The sequence below is a fragment of the Bos javanicus genome, chromosome 2, assembly GCF_032452875.1.
Source record: "Bos javanicus breed banteng chromosome 2, ARS-OSU_banteng_1.0, whole genome shotgun sequence".
Taxonomy (NCBI): Eukaryota; Metazoa; Chordata; class Mammalia; order Artiodactyla; family Bovidae; genus Bos; species Bos javanicus.
Window position 1 is genome coordinate 15,876,849 of NC_083869.1, and position 22,176 is coordinate 15,899,024.

Sequence of the window (22,176 nt, forward strand, 5' to 3'; positions counted from 1 at the left end):
TGCAAACTTAATGCCTTGGCCATCTTAACTAAGCACTTGTCACACACTGTGGCTTTAACCTTTGCAGTTTGAAGTGCAACAGCAAAACTAGCATGAATTTCTTTTTCTTTCTTCACAAGTTAATGGATAGAATATTGGTACATCTTAGCAACTTCAGGCTTGATTATCTTCTTATTAAATACAGAATTTTCACCTTTTTACTTAAAGAATGCACTATGGCTTCTTTCAGAGAAAGCAATGGCACCCCACTCCAGTACTCTTGCCTGGAAAATCCCATGGATGGAGGAGCCTGGTAGGCTGCAGTCCATGGGGTCCCTAAGAGTTGGACACGACTGAGTGACTTCACTTTCACTTTTCACTTTCATGCATTGGAGAAGGAAATGGCAGCCCACTCCAGTGTTCTTGCCTGGAGAATCCCAGGGACAGGGGAGCCTGATAGGCTGCCGTCTATGGGGTTGCACAGAGTCAGACACGACTGAAGCGACTTAGCAGCATGGCTACTTTTAGGCATACCAGAATTGCCAGCATCTTTACTCTGGGCGTTGGAGCCTTTATTAAGTAAAGTAAGAGTTATTTGAACAGAATCACTGTGATAGACAACAGTTGATCTGATACCTGAGGTGGTTACTGAGTGACTAACAGGTTATGCAGGACAAAGGGACGATTCACATTCTGGGCAGACTGGAGTGGGACAGCATGACATTTCATCATGAAACTCAGATCAGCACTCAATTTAAAATTTATGAATTGTTTATTTCTGGAATTTTCCCTTTAATAGTTTCAGACCCCAGTGACCTCAGGTAACTGAAACTGCAAAAAGCAGAACTGCATACAGAGGGGAACTACTGGGTGTAACCATCACCGTAATGAATACAGCCATCACCTCCACCAGCTCCCTAACTCTGTAATTTCTCCCTCTCATCTTCCCTGCCCCCCAGACAACTACTGCTACTTTTTTACACTATAAATTAGTTTATATTTTCTAGAATGTTTACAAAGGATATGTAGTATATATTCTTTTTTGTCTGGCTTCTTTCACTGAGCTTTATTTTGAGATTTAGTCATGCTGATGTTTATATTAATAGTTCATTCTTTTTAATCACCAAGTAGCATTGCCTTGTATGTATATACCACAGTTTATTTACCCACCCAGCTGTTGATGGAATTTGGATTGTTTCCCATTTCTAGCTGTTACAAATAAAGCTGTCATAAACATTCATGTACAAGTGTTTATATGGAGGAACACTTTAACTGGATAAATAACAAAGAGTGAACTGGCTAAATCATACCCATAGGTATGTGTTTAGCTTAAAAAACTGCCAAGCTATTTTCCAAATTGGTTGCATGATTTTTCATTCTCACCGGTGACGTATGGACACTCCTGTTGTTCCACATCATTGCTAGTACTTGGTATGATCAGTCTTTAATTTTAGCTATTCTAATAATTGTGGGGTAGAATTTCATTGTGGTTTATATTTCCCTAATGATTAATGATATGGAGCATCTTTTCATATGCTTACTGTCATGAACTTTTGAATTAATATAAGGTGTTTTGCTAAAACTATGTGGGCTTTGGCCAGTTGGGTAGTATATTTCACCTAGATGAAAACTGTAGCTATAATAGATAAAATGTAGAAGCTGTAGACAGTGTCCAAAACACAGGAATATCTTCAAGATTCATAAACAGACAGAAATGTGAATGAACAAGTGAGGCTGAAGCTACAGGCCTGCCAGATGATGAGCCTAGAAACAGAAGTGAGGAATGGATGGCTCCTGCCGGTAATGAACTAAAAGATTCCTTCTCCCCAGGAGATGGGGGCTCTGCCCTGCTTCATAGGTTGAAGCCAGTGGCTGGAGTGGGGCCTCTCCTGCTCACCTCTTTGAAAGGAAGCTAAAAAAAAGAAAGGCTGTATTTCCCTGCTTTTCTCCTTGCTGCTGACTGGCTATTCAGGGCTTGTAGGAAGCTGTAGTCTAAGGAAGGAAGAGACCTTGTGACTAGGAACTGAGTCAAGCTGTTTCTGGTGCCAAGCTCTAAACCCATTATGAACCCATATGTCATAATAGTGTAGAAATCCCAAAACACATTATAAGACTCAGTTCTGGACTTGAGATCTGAATAACTGGGAGAGAAGATAAAAGTAAGATGGGTACAGGAGAGATCCTGAGAACAAACCAAAACAATGAATCAAAACAAAATCTGCCCTTCAAAATAAAACTCATGTAAAGAGTAATGGAAAAAAGACAACAAAATCAACAACCAGAAAATAAATCCATCCCATAGGAAATTATTTGCATTGCACAATATGACAAAGACCTTAACATAAGCTCGTTCTTTCAAAGAAAGAAAGAAATTCATTACAAAAATAAGGCTTCAGACTTTTCTAGTGGTACCGTGGATAGGAATCCACCTGCCAATGCAGGGGACGGGGTTTGATCCCTGGTCTGGGAAGACTCCATACACTGTGGAGCAACTAAGCCACTGTGCCACAAGTACTGAGCCCATACTCCAGGGCCCCTGAACCGCAACTACTGAGCCCATGTGCTGCAACCACTGGAGCTCATGCGCTCTGCAATGAGAAGCCTGTGCACAGCGACTACAGAGTAGTCTGTGCAGAGCAACAAAGATCCAGCACAACCAAAAATATAAATAAATAGGTACATTAAAAAAGGAGATGATCCTTATTAGGGAAAAAACTAAAAAAAAAAAAAAGGATTTCTTGAAATAAAATAGGCAAAAAAATGTAGATATGAAAAAAAAATAGTGAAACACTAAAAAAGAAAAATTATACTTGCAATACAGCATATAGAAGATGGATAAACTCTAACCAGGTATGGTAAGCTGCAAAGACTGGCCAAATGCTCTTTGTAACTCCTACAATCAAAAGTGGAATCTATTTCTCCACTGGTTGCATCTGGACTAGGCAGCATGACTGGCCAATGTTTAGCCAATGGATCACTGGCAAAAGTGACTCAAGTACTTGAGTGTTGGGGCTACATACTCTTGCTTCTGGGAACACTAATGCCACCATGAATAAAGCCTGGCTTGCTACCTCCTGGGTAGTGAGAGATCATGCAGTGTAAGGGGTTCAGTCAACTCAGCCATTTGACAGCCCAGGGAAGTCCAGATCTGAGTGACCTGCCAGGTGGGTGGCTGGCAGGAAAACCATCTAGCCAGCCCACAAAATAAAGAGAAATGAGAAATAAGAGATTGTTTTTATTTCAAACTACTACCTTTTGAAGTGATTTGTTAGGTTGCAATAGATAATTGATACCCTGGAATAGTACAAGGAAGAATTAGGGAATGAAAAGATAGTCTGAGAAACTCACCTAAAACGTACCATGGAGAGACAAAGGAGGTTAAAGTATAAAAAGCCAATTAAGAGATACAGAGGATACACGTCAAATTTTAATATCCTTCTGACAAGAATTTGAGAGGAAGATAATGGAGGGACAGGCAGAAAGGTAACATTTGAATCAAAGAAACCTTGGAATTTTCCAGAACTGAAGAAAATCATGAATCTCTATGTCCACAACTATTAAGGTATATTTAATGGGTTTAATGATATAATTTACATATAAATAAATGTTTATCGTTCTTATATTTGCATTTTGACTGGCATACAATGTGAATTCTGCTCAAGTTAAGTGGAAAAGGATTAGTTTCTCATTTTGAAATACAAGTTTCTAAGTTTCACTAGTGGCTAGGGTGGCGGTGGGGAAGACTGCCTTTCAGCGAGTGTCAGCATACTAAACGTGCTTTGCATTTGTCTGTCAAGCCCCCTTTTCTTTTAGGAATTAACCCTCTCACAAGCCACATGGTTTTGATTGTCTTTACATCGCAAGTCCTCAAGCCTAGCACTGGTATTACAGGGAGGGCAAATGAACCAAGATATTCCAAACAGTGTGTTCTCTCCTAGGAATTTTCCACTTCAGATAAATTCATTATAAACGTGCCATACATTCTCGTATTGCACGCTTACAGCATATTTTTCTCACATTTCTAAGGATTTGGGAAATAAGGACGAGGCACACACATGTACTTACTCCACTGTTCTGATCTAATCTCTTGTACGTGTTCTTATTCTGCTTAAATTATCCATTTTTTCAAAACAGCGGCAGATAAGCAGTGAATTTAACATCAGGAAAAAGGCTGCTAGAGATAGACATTAACAGCATGGGAGAATGACAGACAATTTTGACAGTAAGGAAGAAAACTGGAAAACTTTACAAAGGAGACGCTACTAGTCAGAACACACATCAGTGGGCTGCTAATGGAGGGCTAGATATATGTGCTTCAGCAGACTCTAAGGGCATGGATGTAAGTTAAGTACAGAGTGATAATTATGTGGGTCAGGAAGGCATTTAAAAATATATATATATATATTTTGTAGTCTCTATTTAACAAGGCAGGGAAGTGGCAAATGTGCTAATGCATTTGTAAAAAGATTTCTATCAAAACAAAACTTTTTTTTTTATAATACTTTTATTTTTTTTTAACCATTTATCATTTCTTTATTATTATTATTATTTTACTTTACAATATTGTATTGGTTTTGCCATACATCAACATAGTGGGAGGGGGGTTCAGGAAGGGGAACACATGTACACCTGTGGCGAAAACTTTTTTTTTTAAAGGAATAAATACTCACGTGTAAAATTTATTCTAAAGGACTTGAGATTTTACTCCACTAGTTAAACTCTGATGGTTTGTAAATGTAGCAACATTTTTTTTTTTTTGCACTTTGTCATGCTTGTTTTCATAGAAAGCATTCTATCGTACCATGAAGATAAAAATACAACATTTTTCTTTCCTTGAGATGGTATGCAATGTTTTAAATTTTACCCAAGGGAAACTTCTCTTTGTGCAATTCTGCATAGTTCTATTTTTTCAAAAGGGAACTGTGTGTCCTGTTAGGTTGTTTATATTTAATATATTGACTACTGATTGTCCTGAGTAACAAAAAGATCAGGGCCTAATTATGTTTGCCTAAAATAATTCAATAATTATTTAATTAAAATAAACTAAAAGGTGGTGAATACTGCTTTTTCCAAATACCCTCTTTCAGACGTGTTTTGAGTTATGTTTAAAAGTGTGGTGTGTGAAGACTAATTTATCATATTAGGAAATCAAAAGATAAAAGCCCAGGGTTCCCAAGTTAGTTACCTACCAGATGAACTAATTTAGTTGTCATTTGGTACTACCTTTCTTTCAAAATAGGAATGACTATTTTGTCTTTCTAGTCCCTGCTTGAATGCTTGCAGTTACAAGGAGTTCATAATTTTATAAGGCATCCCATTTTGCCTTTAAACAGTTCACATTTTTAAAAACACTATTATTGCTTATATTGAAGAAAAAAGTCTCTCTGTACCTTATATCATTGAATTCAAAATAAGTTCTTTTAGTGTTTCTATATATGGGTCTTTAATCTTTTGAAGACAAAGGTAATGGTTCCCCTTCTGTTTTTATTTGTTTAAAATAAATTTCACTAATTTCTTATGGTGCTTTAGTTGCTAAGTCATGTCCAATTCTTGCAACCCCATGGACTCTAGTCTGCCAGTCTCCTCTGTCCATGGGATTCTCCAGGCAAGCACACTAGAGTGGGTTGCCATTTCCTTCTCCAGGGAGTCTTCCCGACCCAAGAATTGAACCCAGGTCTCCTGCATTGAAGGCAGACTCTTTACCACCTAAGCTACAAGGGAAGCCCAAATTCTTATATACCCCTCTTGGAAAAAATAAATGAAAACAAAGCTTTCTTCCTTACTGCCTCCCTCTGTTCATCCCTACCCCCCTTCCATTCTTTCTTCCTTTCTTTTTTCTTAATTCAGAACAAAAGCCATGAAATGGAGCTAAATGAAGTAGGGGTGTAAGTGGTGGGGACAGGAGTGATGTCACAGTATGAGGTATTGGAGCCCAAGTGAGGTAAGGACAGCGGGCTTACTGGAGATTCGTGGAATTCTAGCTGAGCTATTTCAAATCCTAAAAGAAGATGCTGTTAAAGTGCTGCACTCACTATATCAGCAAATTTGGAAAACTCAGCAGTAGTCACAGAACTGGAAAAGGTCAGCTTCCATTCCAATCCCAAAGAAAGGCAATGCCAAAGAGTGTTCAAACTACCACACAATTGTATTCATTTCACATGCTAGCAAAGTAATACTGAAAATTCTCCAAGCTAGGCTTTAATAGTAAGTGAATCAAGAACTTTGAGGTGTTCATACTGGATTTAAAACAGGCAGAGGAACCAGTGATCAAATTGTGAACATACATTGGATCATAGAAAAAGCTAGAGAATTCCAGAATAACATCTACTTCTGCTTCATTGACTATGCAAAAGCCTTTGACTGTATGGATCACAACAAACTGTGGAAAATTCTTAAAGATATGGGAATACCAGACCACCTCACCTGCCTCCTATGAAACCATTATGAAGGTCAAGAAGCAACGATTAAAACCGGACATGGAACAACAGTCTGGTTCAAAATTGGGAAAGGAGTACATCAAGGCTGTATATTGTCACCCTGCTTATTTAACTAATATGCAGGGTGTTAAGTAACTAAGTGTTAGTCACTCAGTCGTGCCCGACTCTGCGACCCCGTGGACTGCAGCCCACCAGGCTCCTCTGTCCATGAGATTTTCCAGGCAAAGATACTGGAGTGGGTCACCATTTCCTTCTCCAGGGGATCTTCCCAACTCAGGGATCGAACCCGGGTCTTCTGCACTGCAGGCAGATTCTTTACTGACTGAGCTACAAGGGAAGCAGAGTATATCATGCAAAATACCCGGCTGGATGAAAAACAAGTTGGGATCAAGATTGCGGGAAGAAACATCAAAAGCCTCAGATAAACAGATGGCACCACCATAATGGCAGAAAGCAAAGAACTAAAGAGTCTCTTGATGAAGGTGAAAGAGGAGAGTGAAAAAGCTGGCTTAAAACTCAACATTCAAAAAACTAAGATCAAGGCATCTGGTTCCATCACTTCCTGGAAAATAGATGAGGAAACAACGGAAACAGTGACAGATTTTATTTTCTTGGGCTCCAAAATCATTGCAGATGGTGAGTCAGTTCAGTTCAGTTCAGTCGCTCAGTCTTGTCCAACTCTTTGCGACTCCACGGACTGCAGCACACCAGGCCTCCCTATCCATCACCAACTTCTGGAGTTTACCAAAACTCATGTCCAGTCAGTGATGCCATCCAAAAATCTCATCCTCTGTTGTCCCCTTCTCCTCCTGCTCTCAATCTTTCCCAGCATCAGAGTCTTTTCAAATGAGTCAGTTCTTCCCCATCAGGTGGCCAAAGTATTGGAGTTTCAGCTTCAACATCAGTCCTTCCAGTGAACACCCAGGACTGATCTCCTTTAGGATGGACTGGTTGGATCTCCTTGCAGTCCAAGGGACTCTCAAGACTCTTCTCCAACACCACAGTTCAAAAGCATCAATTCTTTGGTGCTCAGCTTTCTTTACAGTCCAACTCTCACATCCCTACATGATTACTGGAAAAACCATAGCCTTGACTAGACAGACCTTTCTTGGCAAAGTGCAGCCATGAAATTAAAAGACACTTTCTCCTTGGGAGAAAAGCTATGACAAACTTAGACAGCATATTAAAAAGCAGAGACATCACGTTGCCTTTGCTGACAAAGGTCTGTCTAGCTAGTCAAAGCTATGGTTTTTCCAGTAGTCATGTATGGATGTGAGAGTTTGGCCATAAAGAAAGCTGAGTGCTGAAGAATTGATACTTTTGAATTGTGGTGTTGGAGAAGACTCTTGAGTGTCCCTTGGACTGGAAGGAGATTAAATCAGTCAATCATAAAGGAAATCAGTCCTGAATATTCATTGGAAGGACTGATGCTCAAGCTAAAGCTCCAGGGATTTGGACACCTGATGTGAAGAACTGACGCATTTGAAAAGACCCTGATGCTGGGAAAGATTGAAGGCAGGAAGAGAAGGGGATGACAGAGGATGAGATGGCTGGATGGCATCACCACCTCAATGGGCATGAATTTGAGACAGCTCTGGGAGATGGTGAAGAACAGGGAAGTCTGACATGCTGCAGTCCATGGGATCTCAAAGAGTTGGAAGTGACTGAGTGAACTAAAAAGCCTCTTGATGAAAGTGAAAGTGGAGAGTGAAAATGTTGGCTTAAAGCTCAACATTCAGAAAACTAAGATCATGGCATCTGGTCCCATCACTTCATGGGAAATAGATGGGGAAACAGTGGAAACAGTGTCAGACTTTATTTTTTTGGGCTCCAAAATCACTGCAAGTGGTGCCTGCAGCCATGAAATTAAAAGATGCTTACTCCTTGGAAGGAAAGTTATGACCAACCTGGACAGCATATTCAAAAGCAGAGACATTACTTTGCCAACAAAGGTCTGTCTAGTCAAGGCTATGGTTTTTCCTGTGGTCATGCATGCATGTGAGAGTTGGACTGTGAAGAAGGCTGAGCATCGAAGAATTGATGCTTTTGAACTGTGGTGTTGGAGAAGACTCTTGAGAGTCCCTTGGACTGCAAGGAGATCCAACCAGTCCATTCTGAAGGAGATCAGTCCTGTGTGTTCATTGGAAGGACTGATGCTAAAGCTAAAACTCCAGTACTTTGGCCACCTCATGAGAAGAGTTGACTCATTGGAAAAGACTCTGATGCTGGGAGGGATTGGGGGCAGGAGGAAAAGGGGACGACAGAGGATGAGATGGCTTGATTGCATCACTGACTCGATGGACGTGAGTCTGAATGAACTCCAGGAGTTGGTGATGGACAGGGAGGCCTGGTGTGCTGTGATTCATGGGGTCGCAAGGAGTTGGACACAACTGAGTGACTGAACTCAACTGAACTGAGTGACTGAACAACAACAGCAGCAACAAGTTCAAATGATTTCATCAGGTGTACCCCCATCTCTTGTCTCCCAAGCAGTGGGAACATGGCCATCTTAGCTCCAGACATTTTCAAACAAAAATCTGGGGCATGACTCAATCTCATTCCTGAATCAGTATCTATTATGGGCTGGGAATACAATGATTGGCTTAGATTAGGTCACATGCCTACCCCTTTTGCTGAGCTTGGGTTTGAATTAATTCTACCCAGTCCCTGGCTAGGAGATAAGAAAGGGATAATTGGAAAGCCTAGGTCTTACTGGGATAGTGAGAGATGGATCCTGTATATGCTAAAACAACAGATGTCCACACTAGCATAGCTATTCACAGTTTGAGTAATAATATCTACACTTGTCATATAAACATATATTTCTTACAGTGGGATCATTCTATGGAAACTCTATTTCATGACTTGTTTTCATTTTACTTAAAACCAATAATAAAAATCTTTCCATGTTAATGAATATTCTTTAGAAAATCACTTTGACAACTACAAAATATCAATTTTATTTAACAATCTGTTACTTTTCTATTTTTGGTTGTGCTGGTAGGCTTGTGGGATCTTAGTTTCCTGACCAGGGATCAAGTCTGGGACCTCAGTAGTAAAAGCACAGAGCTCTAACTACTGGAGCGCCAGGGAATTCCCCAAAATCCTTTACTTTTGAACAAGTTACGTTCTCTGCATGTTTTTCTCTGCTAAACAACAGTGTGAAGACTCTTTGTACTCATTTCTATGTGCACTTATCCAGGTGTTTTCTCAGGATAAATCCTTAAAGATATGAAAATCAAGTCAAAGAATATGCTAATTTTAAGATTTTTCAACCATGCGTAAGTACCATTCTTCATCTGGTATTTGAAAAACACTCAACAATATTTGTTGACTATTATCTTGCCTACCTACTCTACTTTGTCAATGCCCTTTTATATAAGTGCCAGCAAGTAACAAACAGCTCCCAGTATGTGTACAGATATTATTGGGACAAATAATTCCTTTTAAAAATTATATGTTTTTCACTGCTTATGATTCTATTAACTTGTGCATTTAGCAATCCTGGTATTCACACCAGTAGAATCAATAGACCACAACAGAAATTATGGCATGTTACTTCTGAGATTTGGTTATAAAAGACATGATGGGATATTCTCTCTTTCTCTCTCTTTCTACACACACACACACACACACACGCTTGTTACTTGTATCAATCACTCTGAGGTAAACCAGCTGCCATATTGTGAGTACAGTGAGGTAGCCTATGAAGAAGCCCACAAGGGGAAGATTCTTGGGAAAGATGGAGGGCAGGAGGAGAAGGGGGCAACAGAGGATGAGATGTTTGGGTGGCATCACCAACTCAATGGACATGAGTTTAAGACAACTCCAGGAGATAGTGAAGGACAGGGAAGCCTGGTGTGCTGCAGCCCATGGGGTGGCAGAGAGTCAGACACAACAGAGTGACTGAACAACAACAATAAGGGGAGGAGCTGTGGTTACAGCCAGTGACCAGCAAGGCACTGAGCCCACCAAAACCCACGGCAGTGAGCCTGAGGGGGACTCTGCTCCAGTTGAGTCTTCAGATGATGGCAGCTTAGGTTGAGAGTTTGACTGAAATTTCTTGAGAGATTCTAAGCTGGAAGCTCCCAATTAAGCTTCTCCCTGACTGTGACTCATAGAAGCTATGAGACAATAAATGTTTGTTCTTTCAAGCTGTAAAGTTTTAGGGATAATTTGTTACACAGGAATAAAAGCCAAGATACCTAATACTGTTAATGAGATTGACCTTCTAATAAAAGCCTTTTCACAAAGAAAACTCCAAGCCCAGATATCTTCAGTGGTGAGTTCTCTCAAATATTTAATTAAGAAATAAGAATACTAAACTTACACAAAGTCTTTCAGAAAATAGAGGAGAAAAAGACAATTCTCATTTTGTAAGGCAAGCATAATGTTTTACCAAGACCGTATAAAAATACTACAAGAAAAAACAGCTAATATTTCTCATAACCATAGCGGTAGGAAATCTTAATAAAATCTTAGCACACCAAATTGAGTATTATATATTAAAACCATAACATATCATGACTACATAGGGTTTAGACATAAATGCAAGATTCTTTTAACTTTCAACATTTTACATTTAAAGTCACTTAGTTGTGTCTGACTCTTTGTGACCCCATGGACTATACAGTCCATGGAATTCTCCAGGCCAGAATACTGGAGTGGGTAGCCTTTCCCTTCTCCAGGGGATCTTCCTGACCCAGGAATTGAACCAGGGTCTCCTGAATTGCAGGGGGATTCTATACCAACTGAGCTATCAAGGAAGCCAAAAACTCAAAAATCAACACAATTCAGATTACATTGCAGTAGTTTATTAGAATAGGAAAACTCTCACAATCATTGCATGAAATGCAGAAATAGTATTTGGCAAAATCTGGCACCTATTCATGACAAAAATTCACACCAGCTCAGAGATAGATGGAAACTTCACCCATCTGATAGAATGCCCTTAAGGACAGCCTACTACTCGATGTTGAAATTTTGTTTTCCCCTCAGTTCAGTTCAGTCAGTCAGTCATGTCCGACTCTTTGTGACGCCATGAATCACAGCACGCCAGGCCTCCCTGTCCATCACCAACTCCCGGAGTTCACTCAGACTCACGTCCATTGAGTCGGTGATGCTATCCAGCCATCTCATCCTCTATCGTCCCCTTCTCTTCCTGCCCCCAATCCCTCCCAGCATCAGAGTCTTTTCCAATGAGTCAACTCTTCTCATGAGGTGGCCAAAGTACTGGAGTTTCAGCTTTAGCATCAGTCTTTCCAATGAACACACAGGACTGATCTCCTTCAGAATGGACTGGTTGGATCTCCTTGCAGTCCAAGGGACTCTCAAGAGTCTTCTACAACACCACAGCTCAAAAGCATCAATTCTTCGGTGCTCAGCTTTCCTCACAGTCCAACTCTCACATGCATGCATGACCACAGGAAAAACCATAGCCTTGACTAGACAGACCTTTGTTGGCAAAGTAATGTCTCTGCTTTTTAATATGCTATCTAGGTTGGTCATAACTTTCCTTCCAAGGAGTAAGTATCTTTTAATTTCATGGCTGCAGTCACCATCTGCAGTGATTTTGGAGCCCAAGAAAATAAAGTCGCTTACTGTTTCCATTGTTTCCCCCATCTATTGGGCATGAAGTGATGGGACCAGATGCCATGGTCTTAGTTTTCTGAATGTTGAGCTTTAAGCCTAACTCTTTCACTCTCCTCTTTCACTTTCACCAAGAGGCTTTTTAGTTTCTCTTCACTTTCTGCCATAAGGGTGGTGTCATCTGCATATCTGAGGTTATTGATATTTATCCCAGCAATCTTGATTCCAGCTTGTGCTTCCTCCAGCCCAGCGTTTCTCATGACGTACTCTGCATATACGTTAAATAAGCAGGGTGACAATATACAGCCTTGGTGTACTCCTTTTCCTATTTGGAACCAATGTGTTTTCCCCTACTTCTGTACAAATATTGCACTAGATAGACATTCTAGCCAATACAGTAAGAAAAGAGATGATATTTTAAGAGAAATGCAAAACTATTATATTTGTAGATAATATGGTTGTGTACAGAAAAGCCTAAAACATCTCCAAATACCTACTGATAGTAAATGAATTTAGTATATTGAGAATTCAGTCAGTATACAAAACTCAATTATTTTTCTCTACAGTAGCAATGAGCAATTGAAAAAAATTAAAAAATCAGCATTTCCAGCAACAATCAAAAACCCATTATACTTAGAAATACATTTAACAATATATAGAACTTCTACTCTGCAAACTACAAAACACTGCTGAGAGCAACCAAACTAAACTTAAATAAATAAAAAGATATACCACATTCTTGGATGGGAAGACTCAATATTTTTAAGATAGAAGTTCTTTCCAAATTGAGCTGCATATTCAATGAAATCTTAAAAACAACTGCAAGATTTTTGAAAATTTGACAAGCTGATTCTAGAACTTACATGGAAGGTTTGGTCAAATCTCTAATAACCAAAATAATCTTAAAAGTTGGAGGGCTTACATTACTTAATTTCAAAGCTTGTATAAAGGCTTAGTAATCAAAATAGTGTGATATTGGTCAAATACAGATAGACAAATAGATCAATGGCATAGAATAAAAAGTGCTCCAATAGACCTATGTATATATCTATCCAATGGCCAAATGACTTAATACAAAGTCACTAAAGTCGTTTTATGGCAAAGGAAGGTTTTCAACAGTGTGAACCGAGAACTTCCAGATATACAAGCTGGATTTTAAAGGCAGAGGAACAAGAAATCAAATAGCCAATACACATTGGATTGTAGAAAAAGCATGGCCTCCCTGAAAGCTCAGTTGATAAAGAATCTGCCTGAAAATGTGACCCCCCCATTTGATTCCTGGGTCGAGAAGATCCCCTGGAGATGTGATAGGCTACCCACTCCAGCATTCTTGGCCTTCCCTTGAGGCTCAGCTGGTAAAGAATCTGCCAGCAATGCAGGAGATCTGGGTTCAATCCATGGGTTGGGAAGATCTCCTGGAGAAGGGACAGGCTACCCACTCCAGAATTCTGGCCTGGAGAATTCCATGGACAGTCCATGGGGTTGCAAAGAGTCATACACAACTGAGTGGCTCTCACTTTCATAGAAAAAGCAAGAGAATTCCAGGAAAACATCTATTTCTGCTTCCTTGACTATGCTAAAGTCTTTGTGTAGATCACAACAATCTAGGGAAAATTCTTAAAGTGATAGGAATACTAGAGCACCTTACCTGACCCCTGAGAAACCTGTAAGCACGTCAAGAAGCAGCAGTTAGAACAGCACATGAAACAACAGACTGGTTCAACATAGGGAAAGCAGTATATCAAAGCTGTATATTGTCACCCTGCTTATTTAACTACTACTCAGAGTGCATCATGAGGAATGCCAGGCTAGTTGAAGCACAAGCTGGAATCAAGATTGCTGGGAGAAATATCAATAACCTCAGATATGCAGATGACACCACCCTAATGGAAGAAAGCAAAGAACTAAAAAGCCTCTTGATGAAGGTGAAAGAAGAGAATGAAAAGCTGGCTTAAAACTCAACATTCAGAAAACTAAGATCATGGCATCTGGTCCCATCACTTCATGGCCAATAGATGGGGGAAACCATGGGAACAGTGAGAGACTTTATTTTCTTGGGCTTCAAAATCACTGTAGATGGTGACTGCAGCCATGAAATTAAAAGATGCTTACTCCTTGGAAGAAAAGCTATGACAAACCTAGACAAGGTATTAAAAAACAGAGATATCAGTTTGCTGTCAAAAGTCTTTATAGTTAAAGCTATGGTTTTTCTAGTAGTCATTTAAAGATGTGAGAGTTGGACCATAAAGAAAGCTGAGCACCGAAGAACTGATGTTTTTGAACTGTGGTGTTGGAGAAGACTCTTGAGAGTCCCTTGGACTGCAAGGAGATCCAACCAGTCCCTCCTAAAGGAGATCAGTCCTGGGTGTTCACTGGAAGGACTGATGCTGAAGCTGAAGCTCCAATGCTTTGGCCACCTGATGTGAATAAATGATTCATTTGAAAAGACCCTGATTCTGGGAAAGATTGAAGGCAGGAGGAGAAGGGGACAGCAGAGGATGAGATGGTTGGATGGCATCACCTAGTCAATGGACATGAGTTAGAGTAAACTCTCGGAGAGAGTGAAGGACAGGGAAGCCTGGCATGCTGCAGTCCGTGGGGTTGCAAAGAGTTAAATACAATTGAGTGACTGAACAACTACCTAGAGCAAAATGAAAATTTCTTAGCAATGACACAGACAGCATTAAGCATAAAAGAAAGAAAATGTTGTTAATTGAAGTTCATCAAAATCAAAACTTATTTTTCCAAATATACCACCAGGAAATGAATAGTCATTTCACAAACTGGGAGAAAATATTCACAACATGTATCTGACGAAGAACGTATTGCTCAGTATCATCAAGCACAGGAGAAAGCAGATTTAAAACCACTAGATACCTCTTATTAGAGGTTTAAAATTTAAAACAAAGAGCAATGTGTAACACTAAATGCTATCAAGAATATGGAGCTTTCACAATTCTCATACTGCTCTTGGAATAAATTTGGTAAATCACTTTGGGAAATAGTGTTGTAGTTTCTTGCAGAGTTAAAGTTAAAATCTATATATTTACATAGCATTGTATTTCCTAATGTTTATCCAAGAGAAATGAAAATATTTATTAACAGAAAGCCTAGTAGAAAAATGTTTATAGCAGCTCTATTCATAATATTAAGAACTGGAAACCACCAAGGTGCTTGTCCATCAGTTGGAGAACAGATAAACTGGTATGTTTGTACAATGGATTACTATTCAACAAACAAAAGGGTCAAAATAGTGGCACACCCTGCTGTATGAATGTATCTCAAAAATATTATGCTAAGTGAAAGAGACCAGAATCCAGAAAGTACATATTGCATGATTTCGCTTATATAAAGTTCTCAACTATCCCAAATTAACTTTTTTGGTGATAGGAATCAGAACAGAGTTATTTTCTAGGTGCGAGGGAGTGTCTGGGAAAAGGGGCACAGGGAACTTCCTGAAGAGAGAAGTGCCCTATACCTTGAGAGATGGGTGGGTTACATCAGTGGTTGTATTTGTTGAAAGTGAAAGATACCTTGAAATCTGTGCATTTGTATGTGTCTTAATCATTTATCAATAACTCTTAAAAAGCATATATCAGTAACATTTTAATTGTTATTCTCCATTAGATCCTCCCTTCCCTCAATCCTTTAATCAGCACACGTTGGGCAGGGCCATTCAATTGTCATTGAATCAATCTATACAAATCTTATGCAGTCAGTATTTATCCATTGTCTCTAAGGATAACACGAGTAGCTTGATCATGTTAAATAAAGTTATATTTGTAATACTCCTTAATACATAATTAGGTCCAGTAATTCTAACCACTGATGGGATTAGACACAGACGTCAACTTTAAGGTTTCATAATTATTTATTTTTGCATTTATTTTCTCTTTGCTTATTATATCTTGTTCTGTACTTATTTAACTTACTGTGATATTTAGCTCCTTTAATATATCATAGAGCATCTATTTCCTAGCAACTTGGTTTCTGTTCCAAAATGTGAAATACACAGTACAGAAAAAAGGCAGAATGACAGAATAGGAGGAACATAAAATCCTTCTAAATTGAAAGGTGGTGGTGGAGTGGCTGGGAAGAGGAATAGTCTCATGAGGGATTGAATAAGAGGGAGAATGAAAGGAGTTAGGGAGTCATAGGATGAGAATTTAGGGTTTGTGCCAGGAGCTGTCCAAGGTGTAAATCAAAGAGGTCAGGCAGCCACCTTTTCCAGAAGGGTCCAAAATTAGTAGAAGACACAGAGTGAAAGAAGCCTTACTTTATCAGCAGCAAGTCCCTCACAAGCGTCTTCAGTTAGAGAAGCGATTATGGAAAAATGTTATCATCCAAAAATGAACAATGTATTTTGTAGAGGCTCAACTTGACTAAAGCTACATTATTAGAAATATTCTAGTATGTAACCGCTGTACAAATTTCTTTATTTTGATAGTTCATGAGTTAATGAGAAGCTTTTAGTCTCATCAATATCTGTCAATTTGCAGTAGAAGAGCATTTGTGTATTATATATAATACTATTAAGGATTAAATATGTCATGTTATTTTAGAATCTAATTATTTTATGTAGTTATTATTGCAATGTATAAGGATTATTTATAACAATGGTGGTGATGATGACCATAACTAATGCTCTTTGGATTTTTAATACGTACCAAGTAGTATCCAAATATTGTTCATGGATTTATCTAAGTAAATCTCACAACAGCACTAGGACACATTATTTTTATTATTTCTATTTTACAGAGAAGGCAAGTGAAACAAGTGTGTATAACACATATTAAATGTTACTTAGCTAGCAATGACTAAATCCAAAGCTTTCCTCTTAACCAAAGTAGATTCAAAGATGCCAATTTCCATGTAATTGAATGCTTATATAGATGTTCTTTTCTTTTTAAAGTATTTTAGTCATAACATGTTGCTGGTTTTAAAGTCCTTTTTTCTTTGGGTTGTTTACTGTTTATTTGTGACAGCATCCTCAAAGAACAAGGACAGAAATCTTATTTCTATGTTCTTTCATGTAAAAATGGAGCTTTTACCCAGCATGAAAATATTAATACAATCTTTTCCCAGAGAGATGGATTATCAGTGAAAGTAAACGAGAACATACTCTGGCAATAAAAATAACGAGACAGGCGGGACAAAAGTAATGACATCCTCTAGCATAATCTCGGCAGCAAATAACTAAATCACCTTGAAAGAGATAAATTGTTACAAAACACCATCCTTGTCTAATGTGGATTGACAGGGAATGACAGGACCCTTCAAAGGGATGGCAGCCCACAAGCCCATGTGCTTCCAAAGGATCAAAGGGACTGACACCGCCTGCCAGCCCCATCTAAGCAGAAAACAACTAGATTCTCTCCAGGCGGATATTTACTCTAAGATATTATTTCTGGGAAAAGATAGCTTATTTGCGATGGATGACGGCATTTTTTTCTACACAGCCTGTCATCTGTTAGAACAGGACTGGATGGGGGGAGAATCCGCCAAACCTGTCCTTGGGATCCAAATCAGTCATAAATCTTTAGCAAGCTAGGGTAATTGAACTGTGACACAACCACTTTAAAGACAGCGTGTGCAGAGCCTTCAGTTTACAGATTGTTAGTGATTTCCCTCCTATCGATATAAAAGTTTTTAAAAAGTTTTACATAGGCTCAGTTTATCATCCACCAAAGTGGATTTTAGTAATGATCTAGAAAGCAAAATATCTTTGATGGTTTGAACATTAAATAGTAAAATAATAAAAGTTTCAGAAAAAGAAGCCATGGAAGAATGTTTTTATATTTTTGGGAATAGAGAAGATTTTTCTAACCATTATATGGAATACAGAATCCCTATGGATTTGTATTTGAAATCAAATTTGAAGTCAAATTTGTATTTGCCTGATTTGATTATATGAAATTATAAAGCATTATTAAAAAGTTAAAGATTGGATAAACTAGTGAAACTAAGTCAATATTACATTGGTTAATATTCTTACTATATTAATAAGTCTTACAAATAATTAAGAAAAATGACACCTGAAATGGCAAAGTATATGAACAGGCACTTTAAGGAGAATGAAATTCAAATGGTTATTGAAAATACGAAAAGGCATTCAACTTCTCTACCAATCAAAGGAATGAAAACCCAACAGCAAGGAGATTTCATTTCTTAGTTATCAGACTCCATTCAAAAGTAGGATTGTATTCATTCATGTTGAGTGTCAGAAAATGTGTTATCTTCTGTATCTTTCGTGGACTGTCAAATTGAAAACAGGGGTAAAACAGAATTTTGTTAGTTTCTTTGAAAATCTAAGATGTGTATATTCTTGATTTATCAATTCCACTTGGGATTTATCTTACAATAACACTTCTAGAATAACAAAAATATTTATATATTTTGGTGTTCACTGGAGTATTGTTTATTAAATTTACGGTTCCCACATTCTGAGATTTATAAAAAAAATTTCGAATAACCAGAGTATAGCTTTTACTCAGAATTCTCAAATATTAACATTTTCAATTAACAATAATCATGCCTTGGATAAACCTCATTGGCTATGGTACTGACACTGAGCAAACTCAAATATTAACATTTTATCACAGTTCTTCTCCTGCTCGTTCTTTTTCTCCCACTCTCTCTCCACAGACACTCACACACAACATTTTTTTCTGCAATGAGAGTAAACTGTAGATAAAGTACTGCTTTACTACTTAATATTCCATTGTGTATTTCCTAATAATTCAGAATAGTTTCATAACATTTATCAAAGTTAAGAAATTAATATTGATTGCTCAGTTGCTCAGTCGTGTGATTTTATTTACAAAAAAATTACAAGTGTGGCTTTATTTAAAAAAGGCACTGGCCAGAGTTGGCCATAGACCATAGCTGATCTACCCCTGCTCTAAATGCCTGTCTTCAGGTGGACAATCCTGGGAGGCACCTTACATAGGCTTCTGAGGAGTCCCAGGGGTATTGGAACAGTTGCCCACAGCAGAGATGTGGATAATATCCCTTTACATTGGCTTTTTCTCCTTTTCTTTTTCTACATGCTTCCTATTGTTGTCATTGTTCAGCTGCTCAGTAGTGTCAGACTCTTTGTGACCCCATGGGCTGCAGCACACCAGGCTTCCTTGTCCTTCAACATCTCCCAGAGCCTGCTCAAACTCATGTCAATTGAGTCAGTGATACCATCCAATAGTCTTGTCCTCTGTCCTTCCCTTCTCCTCCTGCCTTCAATCTTTCCCAGCATCAGGGTCTGCCTGCAGTGTGGGAGACCTAGGTTCGATCCCTGGGTTGGGAAAATCTCCCGGAGGAGGGCATGGCAACACACTCCAGTATTCTTGCCTGGAGAGTCCCCATGGATAGAGGAGATTGGCAAGCTACAATCCATGGGGTTGCAAAGAGTCGGACACAACTGAGTTATTACTGTCTTTGGGGATTCGCTGGTGGCTCAGATGGTAAAGAATCTGCTTCCTGTGGTAGCTTCTAAAGTCAACCACATACAACTAAGAATCTCACACCAAGTTTCCAAGTTAAATTGTTTTGTGAATGAACTGTGATTAAGTGGAAAAGATAGCATCTGCCTGATGACTATGGATTCATATAAAGACTGAAATAAATTTGGAGGTTATGCTATAGACAATAACTCACCCTCCAAAGAGGACATGCATGCATGCTCAGTCATGTCCAACTCTTTTGCGACCCCATGGACTGTAGCCCACCAGGCTCCTCTGTCCATGGGATTCTCCAGGCAAGAATACTGGACTGAATTGCCATTTCCTTCTCCAAAAGAGGACATAGCTAAAGCGTAAAATGAATAGGAAGGGAGGTAGCATCTTACTCTATTTTTTATTATCAGAACTACGTAAATGATCTCCCATGAAGAGTGTAGCACTTAGAGGCTCCCTGACACTTCACACTGAAAAATAAATGATACAGAGCTAACTTTAGGGAAAACGCATACTAGACAAAATTTATCTTTAGTACCTGTATATTCCCAATTCAGTTCAGTTCAGTCCAGTCGCTCAGTCATGTCCAACTCTTTGCGACCCCATGAATCGCAGCACGCCAGGCCTCCCTGTCCATCACCACCTCCCGGAGTTATTCCCAATTAGGTCCTGCTTATTTCCTCTCTCATACCAGGATCCCTCATGCTGCTTTATGATTCTCCCAAACTCCTCATGGCATCAGAAATTCATTCATTCAAAAATAGGTGCTATATTCCAGGCACTGTTCTTGGTGCTGGCGGCAGAGGAGTGAACAAAACAAAGTCCCTGCTCTGTAGGAACTAGTGTTTAAGCAGCAGGAGAATGAGATAAACAAATATGCGATTAGTCAGGGGTGATCAGGGCTATGAGGTAACAATAAAGGTGGGAAAGTGGGCTGGAGGGTTAGATGACATTTTGTATGCTCAGGGAAGGCTTTTTGACAGGGTGTTCTTTAAGCAGGAACTTGAATTAAAGTGTATAAGCAGCCGAGGGATGAACTTTTTGAAGCAGACGCTAGTGAGTGAGGGCAAGAGAGTAAGAGTTGAGACCTGAGAAGGGAGAAAATGTGGGGGCAACAGGAAGGAGAAAGAGGAGGAGATAATAAACATTGATTTTACTTTGAGAAAGCAGATGAGTTGAGACATTTTATTTTAAAATGATCCCATCAGCTCCTGTATGTGGAGAATACACTGGTGAGAGGCCAGGTGGGCGGTGGGTGGGGTGGGGGGTGGATTTCAATACAAAGCTATTAGAACAATATGATAAGAGAGATGATGGTTTAGGGTATAGGATACATTGAAAAATGAAAGTGAAAGTCACTAAGTTATGTCTGACTCTTTGCAACCCCATGGATTATACAGTCCATGGAATTCTCTAGGCCAGAATACTGGAGTGGGTATCCTTTCCTGCCTCCAGGGGATCCTCCCAACCCAGGGATCAAACCCAGGTCTCTTGCATTGCAGGTGGATTCTGTACCAGCTGAGCCACAAGGGAAGCCCAAGGGAAGGATAAAGTGAAGGTACAGTAGTTAAGTTCTGAGGATAATCTGAAGGTAGATTTGCCAAGATTTGTCAACTGAATTAGAGCTTCCCTGGTGGCGCAGGGCAAAGAATTCATCTGCAATGCAGGAGACAAGGGTTTGATCCCTGGGTTGGGAAGATATCCTGGACAAGGAAATGGCAACCCATCCCAGCATTCTTACCTGAGAAATCCCATAGAGAGAGGAGCCTGGCAGGCTACAGTCTGTGGGGTCACAAAGTGTTGGACATGGCTGAATGACTGAGCACCCACATGCCAACTGATTAAGGCTTATGAGAAAAGTTGAGAAAACATGGATAATCTTGAGGTTTTGCCTGAACAGTGAGAAGGCAATTTGAATTTACTGAAGTTGAAGAAAGTGGAGAAAACCATTAGACCATTCAGGTATGACCTAAATCAAATCCCTTATGACTATCTAGTTCTGATTTGAGAAATAGATTTAAGGGACTAGATCTGATAGATAGAGTGCCTGAAGAACTATGGATGGAGGTAAGTGACATTGTACAGGAGACAGTAATCAAGACCATCCCAAAGAAAAAGAAATAAAAAAAAGTAAAATGGCTGTCTGAGGAGGCCTTACAAATAGCTGTGGAAAGAAGAGAAGCAAAAAGCAAAGGAGAAAAGGAAAGACATACCCATTTGAATGCAGAGTTCCAAAGAACAGCAAGGAGAGATAAGAAGTGAAAAAGTTGGCTTAAAGCTCAACATTCAGAAAACGAAGATCATGGCATCTGGTCCCATCACTTCATGGGAAATAGATGGGGAAACAGTGGAAACAGTGTCAGACTTTATTTTTGGGGGCTCCAAAATCACTACAGATGGTGACTGCAGCCATGAAATTAAAAGACACTTACTCCTTGGAAGGAAAGTTATGACCAACCTAGATAGCATATTGAAAAGCAGAGACATTACTTTGCCAACAAAGGTTCATCTAGTCAAGGCTATGGTTTTTCCTGTGGTCATGTATGGATGTGAGAGTTGGACTGTGAAGAAGCTGAGCGCCGAAGAATTAATGCTTTTGAACTGTGGTGTTGGAGAAGACTCTTGAGAGTGCCTTGGACTGCAAGGAGATCCAACCAGTCCATTCTGAAGGAGATCAGCCCTGGGATTTCTTTGGAAGGAATGATGCTAAAGCTGAAACTCCA

The 22,176-nt window shown here is 39.3% G+C and overlaps 1 pseudogene; it reads right to left on the bottom strand.

The window, feature by feature from the left end:
- Positions 1-18,454: 18,454 nt before the first annotated feature.
- LOC133236362 (U4 spliceosomal RNA) lies at positions 18,455-18,585 on the bottom strand (annotated as a pseudogene).
- Positions 18,586-22,176: the final 3,591 nt, after the last annotated feature.